Raw genomic sequence first — 8,783 nt, 5'->3', positions numbered from 1 at the left:
ATGAAAAATTGTGTAGATGGTAAAAAAGAATGAAGCAGCTTCCTAAAACGGCTATGGAACAATCTCCAAGTTAAAAATAAATGAAGCAACTCTATATGAATACATATGGAATAATCCCCGAGGCATAATTTTAAAAGCAACGTGTGAAATCATGTGTAAGTATAAAACTATTGTATTTAAAAACTGCTTGTATGAGTAAGCCATGAGTGGACAATTTTTTGCCTGCTCAGCATATGCCTGTATACACATATGCAAAGCATTTTCTGGGAAGATATACAGGAAATAAGTAGCAGTGGTGACCTCTAGAGAGTGGAGCAATCGGTGAAGGTACAGAGCTGGGGAACAAGGCTGAGAGAGAGACTTACTTTTCACTTAAATCTTTTGAGTTTTTTACCAAATTTAAAGCAGGAGTCATTGCCCCTTTAAGAGTAAATCCTCAGGGTCCTTTCTTATCATATAAGCTTAAGTAAAAGATAAATCACTGTAGCTGAGGAATTTGTGCTATTAGGGTGTGAGTATTCTGGATACTGAGTTCATGGCTTCTCATCTTTTTGCTCCTACCAGCTAGCCTTATCTTTGCACGTGGTAGACACTTAATTTTTTTTTTTTTTTTTTTTTTTTTTTACTGAATTGAGATCAACTGGATTGTTCTGCAGTGCTTTTAGGGGCACTTGCTTTTTTTTTTTTTTTAATTTTTTTTAACATTTATTTATTTTTGAGAGAGAAACAGAGACAGAGACAGAGCATGAGTGGAGGAGGGGCAGAGAGAGACACAGATTCCGAAGCAGGCTCCAAGCTCTGTGCTTGTCAACACAGAGCCCGACAGGGGGCTCAAACTCATGAACTTGAACTGTGACATCAGGATCTGAGTCGAAGTCGGCCGCTTAACCAACTGAACCACACATGTGCCCCACCTTTTTTTTTTTTTTTTTTTTTTTCCTAAGTAGGCTCCACACCAATCACGCCCATCACGGGGCTTGAACTCACAACCTTGACATCAGGAGTCCCATGTTCTACCGACTGAGCCAGCCAGGCCACTTTTAGAGGCACTTCTGTATACATTCTCATTTGCTGCTTTAAATCTAGGTATATTAACCCTTCGTGTGTTTCCCTCTTTTCTATCCTAAAGGAAAAAAGATAAAATATTCATTTTGTATTCTTAAAAATTTAAAGCTTAACCAGTCAATAGATGTAAATTTCTGCCTCCTTTCTGGCAGGCATTTTGGTATCATAAACCAGAACGTAAAACATGTTCAGGTTGTAACCCTAGTAATCCCTAGTAATCCCATCCTTACCCTAGTAATCCCATCCTTAGCAATTTATCCTAAGGAAATAATTACATAATTCAGAAAAAGATGTATGTACAAGGATGTCCATTGCAGTGTTGCTGATAATATTGAAAACTTGGAAACAATCTTACATGTTCATGGGTAGATAAGTGGCTAATTAAAGAATGATATGTCCATCTACTCTGCCCATTAAAAATGAGGATTCCACTCTATATTTATCGATGAGGAAAGATATCTATAGCATATTGTTAAGTGACAGAAACAGATTGTATATGTGTATGACCCCATTTTTATCAAATTACATAGATCACAATATGTATATAAAAATAAATACACGGGAGAAATTCTATCAAAATATTAAAAATGTTTATCCCTGTATGATGAGTGATTTTTAATTTTCTCTCTGTATTTTTTTTGTTCACTTTATTTTTTTTTAATATATGAAATTTATTGTCCAATTGGTTTCCATACAACACCCAGTGCTCATCCCAAAAGGTGCCCTCCTCAATACCCATCACCCACCCTCCCCTCCCTCCCACCCCCCATCAACCCTCAGTTTGTTCTCAGTTTTTAACAGTCTCTTATGCTTTGACTCTCTCCCACTCTAACCTCTTTTTTTTTTTTTTTCCTTCCCTTCCCCCATGGGTTTCTGTTAAGTTTCTCAGGATCCACATAAGAGTGAAACCATATGGTATCTGTCTTTCTCTGTATGGCTTATTTCACTTAGCATCACACTCTCCAGTTCCATCCACGTTGCTACAAAAGGCCATACTTCATTTTTTCTCATTGCCACGTAGTATTCCATTGTGTATATAAACCACAATTTCTTTATCCATTCATCAGTTGATGGACATTTAGGCTCTTTCCATAATTTAGCTATTGTTGAGAGTGCTGCTATAAACATTGGGGTACAAGTGCCCCTATGCATCAGTACTCCTGTATCCCTTGGATAAATTCCTAGCAGTGCTATTGCTGGGTCATAGGGTAGGTCTATTTTTAATTTTCTGAGGAACCTCCACACTGCTTTCCAGAGCGGCTGCACCAATTTGCATTCCCACCAACAGTGCAAGAGGGTTCCCGTTTCTCCACATCCTCTCCAGCATCTATAGTCTCCTGATTTGTTCATTTTGGCCACTCTGACTGGCATGAGGTGATATCTGAGTGTGGTTTTGATTTGTATTTCCCTGATGAGGAGCGACGTTGAATATCTTTTCATGTGCCTGTTGGCCATCCGGATGTCTTCTTTAGAGAAGTGTCTTTTCAGGTTTTCTGCCCATTTCTTCACTGGGTTATTTGTTTTTCGGGTGTGGAGTTTGGTGAGCTCTTTATAGATTTTGGATACTAGCCCTTTGTCCGATATGTCATTTGCAAATATCTTTTCCCATTCCGTTGGTTGCCTTTTAGTTTTGTTGGTTGTTTCCTTTGCTGTGCAGAAGCTTTTTATCTTCGTAAGGTCCCAGTAATTCACTTTTGCTTTTAATTCCCTTGCCTTTGGGGATGTGTCGAGTAAGAGATTGCTACGGCTGAGGTCAGAGAGGTCTTTTCCTGCTTTCTCCTCTAAGGTTTTGATGGTTTCCTGTCTCACATTCAGGTCCTTTATCCATTTTGAGTTTACTTTTGTGAATGGTGTGAGAAAGTGGTCTAGTTTCAACCTTCTGCATGTTGCTGTCCAGTTCTCCCAGCACCATTTGTTAAAAAGACTGTCTTTTTTCCATTGGATGTTCTTTCCTTCTTTGTCAAAGATGAGTTGGCCATACGTTTGTGGGTCTAGTTCTGGGGTTTCTATTCTATTCCATTGGTCTATGTGTCTGTTTTGGTGCCAATACCATGCTGTCTTGATGATGACAGCTTTGTAGTAGAGGCTAAAGTCTGGGATTGTGATGCCTCCTGCTTTGGTCTTCTTCTTCAAAATTACTTTGGCTATTCGGGGCCTTTTGTGGTTCCATATGAATTTTAGGATTGCTTGTTCTAGTTTCGAGAAGAATGTTGGTGCAATTTTGATTGGGATTGCATTGAATGTGTAGATAGCTTTGGGTAGTATTGACATTTTGACAATATTTATTCTTCCAATCCATGAGCAGGGAATGTCTTTCCATTTCTTTAAATCTTCTTCAATTACCTTCATAAGCTTTCTATAGTTTTCAGCATACAGATCTTTTACATCTTTGGTTAGATTTATTCCCAGGTATTTTATGCTTCTTGGTGCAATTGTGAATGGGATCAGTTTCTTTATTTGTCTTTCTGTTGCTTCATTGTTAGTGTGTAAGAATGCAAATGATTTCTGTACATTGATTTTGTATCCTGCAACTTTGCTGAATTCATGTAGCAGTTCTAGCAGACTTTTGGTGGAGTCTATCGGATTTTCCATGTATAATATCATGTCATCTGCAAAAAGCGAAAGCTTGACTTCATTTTTGCCAATTTTGATGCCTTTGATTTCCTTTTGTTGTCTGATTGCTAATGCTAGAACTTCCAGCACTATGTTAAACAACAGCGGTGAGAGTGGACATCCCTGTCGTGTTCCTGATCTCAGGGAAAAAGCTCTCAGTTTTTCCCCGTTGAGGATGATGTTAGCTGTGGGCTTTTCATAAACGGCTTTTATGATCTTTAAGTATGTTCCTTCTATCCCAACTTTCTCAAGGGTTTTTATTAAGAAAGGGTGCTGGATTTTGTCAAAGGCCTTTTCTGCATCGATTGACAGGATCATATGGTTCTTCTCTTTTTTTTCGTTAATGTGATGTACTATGTTGATTGATTTGCAAATGTTGAACCAGCCCTGCATCCCAGGAATGAATCCCACTTGATCATGGTGAATAATTCTTTTTATATGCTGTTGAATTCGATTTGCTAGTATCTTATTGAGAATTTTTGCATCCATATTCATCAGGGATATTGGCCTGTAGTTCTCTTTTTTTACTGGGTCTCTGTCTGGTTTAGAATCAAAGTAATACTGGCTTCATAGAATGAGTCTGGAAGTTTTCCTTCCCTTTCTATTTCTTGGAATAGCCTGAGAAAGATAGATATTATCTCTGCTTTAAACGTCTGGTAGAACTCCCCTGGGAAGCCATCTGGTCCTGGACTCTTATTTGTTGGGAGATTTTTGATAACCGATTCAATTTCTTCGCTGGTTATGGGTCTGTTCAAGCTTTCTATTTCCTCCTGATTGAGTTTTGGAAGAGTGTGGGTGTTCAGGAATTTGTCCATTTCTTCCAGGTTGTCCAATTTGTTGGCATATAATTTTTCATAGTATTCCCTGATAATTGTTTGTGTCTCTGAGGGATTGGTTGTAATAATTCCATTTTCATTCATGATTTTATCTATTTGGGTCATCTCCCTTTTCTTTTTGAGAAGCCTGGCTAGAGGTTTGTCAATTTTGTTTATTTTTTCAAAAAACCAACTCTTGGTTTCGTTGATCTGCTCTACAGTTTTTTTTAGATTCTATATTGTTTATTTCTACTCTGATCTTTATTATTTCTCTTCTTCTGCTGGGTTTAGGCTGCGTTTGCTGTTCTGCTTCTATTTCCTTTAGGTGTGCTGTTAGATTTTGTATTTGGGATTTTTCTCGTTTCTTGAGATAGGCCTGGATTGCAATGTATTTTCCTCTCAGGACTGCCTTTGCTGCGTCCCAAAGCATTTGGATTGTTGTATTTTCATTTTCATTTGCTTCCATATATTTTTTAATTTCTTCTCTAATTGCCTGGTTGACCCACTCATTCGTTAACAGGGTGTTCTTTAACCTCCATGCTTTCGGAGGATTTCCAGACTTTTTCCTGTGGTTGATTTCAAGCTTCATAGCATTGTGGTCTGAAAGTATGCATGGTATAATTTCAATTCTTGTAAACTTATGAAGGGTTTTTTGTGACCCAGTATATGATCTATCTTGGAGAATGTTCCATGTGCACTCGAGAAGAAAGTATATTCTGTTGCTTTGGGATGCAGAGTTCTAAATATATCTGTCAAGTCCATCTGATCCAATGTACCATTCAGGGCCCTTGTTTCTTTATTGACCGTGTGTCTAGATGATCTATCCATTTCTGTAAGTGGGGTGTTAAAGTCCCCTGCAATTACCACATTCTTATCAATAAGGTTGCTTATGTTTATGAGTAATTGTTTTATATATTTGGGGGCTCCAATATTCGGCGCATAGACATTTATAATTGTTAGCTCTTCCTGATGGATAGACCCTGTAATTATTATATAATGCCCTTCTTCATCTCTTGTTACAGCCTTTAATTTAAAGTCTAGTTTGTCTGATATAAGTATGGCTACTCCAGCTTTCTTTTGGCTTCCAGTCGCATGATAAATAGTTCTCCATCCCCTCACTCTCAATCTAAAGGTGTCCTCAGGTCTAAAATGAGTCTCTTGTAGACAGCAAATAGATGGGTCTTGTTTTTTTATCCATTCTGATACCCTATGTCTTTTGGTTGGCGCATTTAATCCATTTACATTCAGTGTTATTATAGAAAGATACGGGTTTAGAGTCATTGTGATGTCTGTATGTTTTATGCTTGTAGTGATGTCTCTGGTACTTTGTCTCACAGGGTCCTCCTTAGGATCTCTTGTAGGGCTGGTTTAGTGGTGACAAATTCCTTCAGTTTTTGTTTGTTTGGGAAGACCTTTATCTCTCCTTCTATTCTAAATGACAGACTTGCTGGATAAAGGATTCTCGGCTGCATGTTTTTTCTGTTTAGCACACTGAAGATCTCGTGCCAATTCTTTCTGGCCTGCCAAATTTCAAAAGAGAGATCAGTCACGAGTCTTATAGGTCTCCCTTTATATGTGAGGGCACGTTTATCCCTTGCTGCTTTCAGAATTTTCTCTTTATCCTTGTATTTTGCCAGTTTCACTATGATATGTCGTGCACAAGATCGATTCAAGTTACGTCTGAAGGGAGTTCTCTGTGCCTCTTGGATTTCAATGCCTTTTTCCTTCCCCAGTTCAGGGAGGTTCTCAGCTATAATTTCTTCAAGTACCCCTTCAGCACCTTTCCCTCTCTCTTCCTCCTCTGGTATACCAATTATGCGTATATTATTTCTTTTTAGTGTATCACTTAGTTCTCTAATTTTCCCCTCATACTCCTGGATTTTTTTATCTCTCTTTCTCTCAGCTTCCTCTTTTTCCATAACTTTATCTTCTAGTTCACCTATTCTCTCCTCTGCCTCTTCAATCCGAGCTGTTGTCGTTTCCATTTTGTTTTGCATTTCGTTTAAAGCACTTTTCAGCTCCTCGTGACTGTTCCTTAGTCCCTTGATCTCTGTAGCAAGAGATTCTCTGCTGTCCTCTATACTGTTTTCAAGCCCAGCGATTAATTTTATGACTATTATTCTAAATTCACTTTCTGTTATATTATTCAAATCCTTTTTGATCAGCTCATTAGCTGTTGTTATTTCCTAGAGATTCTTCTGAGGGGAATTCTTCTGCTTGGTCATTTTGGATAGTCCCTGTCATGGTGAGGACCTGCAGGGCACTTCCCCTGTGCTGTGGTGTATAACTGGATTTGGTGGGCGGGGCTGCAGTCCGACCTGATGTCTGCCCCAGCCCACCGCTGGGGCCACAGTCAGACTGGTGTGTGCCTTCTCTTCCCCTCTCCTAGGGGCGGGATCTCTCTGTATTTTTTAATATCACTTACATTTTTTCTGGAGTACACATTGTATCACTTTTACCAAGTGTATCACTTTTACCATCAGAGTATCCTAGCTTTATCTCTCTTATTTTACAGTCTGCAGAATTTTCTATGTGCCCCTGTGAGAAAACATTGAAGTTAAGTATTTATTAAACTTAGCTTTAAGTTTTAAAAACTTAAGGATCAGAAAAAAAATCAGAATAATAGCTATCTCTGAGGGAGGTTGGGATGGAGACTGATTGGGAAGGGTTATGATGGAACGTGTTAGGGTAATGGTGATGTTCTAGAGGTCTGGTTTACAGAGGTATATGCATTTGTCGAAACTTAGCAAATTCACTCTTCAGAACTGTACACTCCTCTGTATGTCAATTTTACATCAAAAGAAAAAAACTAAGTACATTGGATTTTAGTTAGTGATATTGATATCTGGAATTTAGTTTGAAATGCACTAAAAACAAGACATATTAATAGATGATTTGAAGAATGGATGGTAATAAAGCAAATACAATAGAACATTAGTTGTAGAATCTAGGTGTGGTGTATACATGTGTTCATAATAAAATTCTTATAATTTTGCTGTTTGAACATTTTTCATAATAAAAAGTTGAGAAAAATGTAAGCACCAATCATCCATTGATATACTGAATACGTATATATTTTATCCTTGTAAAGTAAATTCAGCAATTTGAGTTCTGGAAGTTGCCCCCAAGAAAAACTCCTTTTTGGATAGATAAGCTATATAAACACATACGTGTACATATGACATAATTAGTGATAGGACTATTTTTGTAAGTGTATTCACTGCACAGTTACCCAGGGCCCCACACTTAGTTTAATGCTGTGTGCTATTGCTGTTTTGGAATTCTTAATAATTTTTTAACATCAGGCCTTACATTTTCATTTTGCACTGGGCCCTGCAAATTATGTAGCCAGTCTTGACTAATGAACAAAAATAATATCATTAACACAAATTATCTTATTCCTATGCCAACCATTGTGTTAATCACTTTACATACATTATCTCATTGAATCCTCAAAAAAGGACTAAGGAGGTAGATAATATTAATATCCCTATTTTATAGATGAACATACTGAGGCTCAAAGAAATTAAGCTATTTCCTCAAGTTCACAGATTTATTGTACCTTCATGATGCATAGTAGTGCAGTACACATGGTAGATGTTCAATATTTATTGAATAAATAATACTAATAATGGTTTCCATTTATTGAGACTAGATTGCTGTTACTGAAACCTGACATGTTCTTCCCTACCCCACAGTCCCCATCTTTGGCAATACTACCTCAAGGCCACATTCACTGACACCCTAATTTAGGTCAGGTATCCTTTTATAATACCCAAGCCTTCTTCTTTATAGCATTCACCACACATGTAATTAGGTAGTTCTTGGTTTAACTAATGCCGGTTTTCGCTTCTGGAACTGGAATCTAAGTGAAGACAGTGGCTCATTTTTGTGTGTTCACCACTCTATCCCCAGCACCCACTGCTGTACCTGGAGCACAGCCTAACTACCTGCCAAAGTTTGATTATACGTTTTCTTCTTTTCTTTCTTTCTTTCTTTCTTTCTTTCTTTCTTTCTTTCTTGCTATTTAGTTTCTCATTTAATCTTCAATCCTATGAGGTATAGATTATTACCATCATTTTACAGGAGAAGAAACCAAGGCCAAAGAAGTGAAGTCTGAGTTACCCCTACAGGGAAAGCATCACTGTGCCCAACATTTGCCTGACTCCAAAATCTCCGGTCACTTCACTGCAGCCCACTGTTTCCACATGACAATCTGCTCAACATTATTTTCCATCTCTAGGCACCACTTATTCCTTTAGTATCTCTTTCAGCTCCTATTTTTGCTGT

This window comes from Prionailurus bengalensis, chromosome A2, assembly GCF_016509475.1.
Source record: "Prionailurus bengalensis isolate Pbe53 chromosome A2, Fcat_Pben_1.1_paternal_pri, whole genome shotgun sequence".
Classification (NCBI taxonomy): domain Eukaryota; kingdom Metazoa; phylum Chordata; class Mammalia; order Carnivora; family Felidae; genus Prionailurus; species Prionailurus bengalensis.
Note: the sequence above shows the minus strand (reverse complement) of the source record.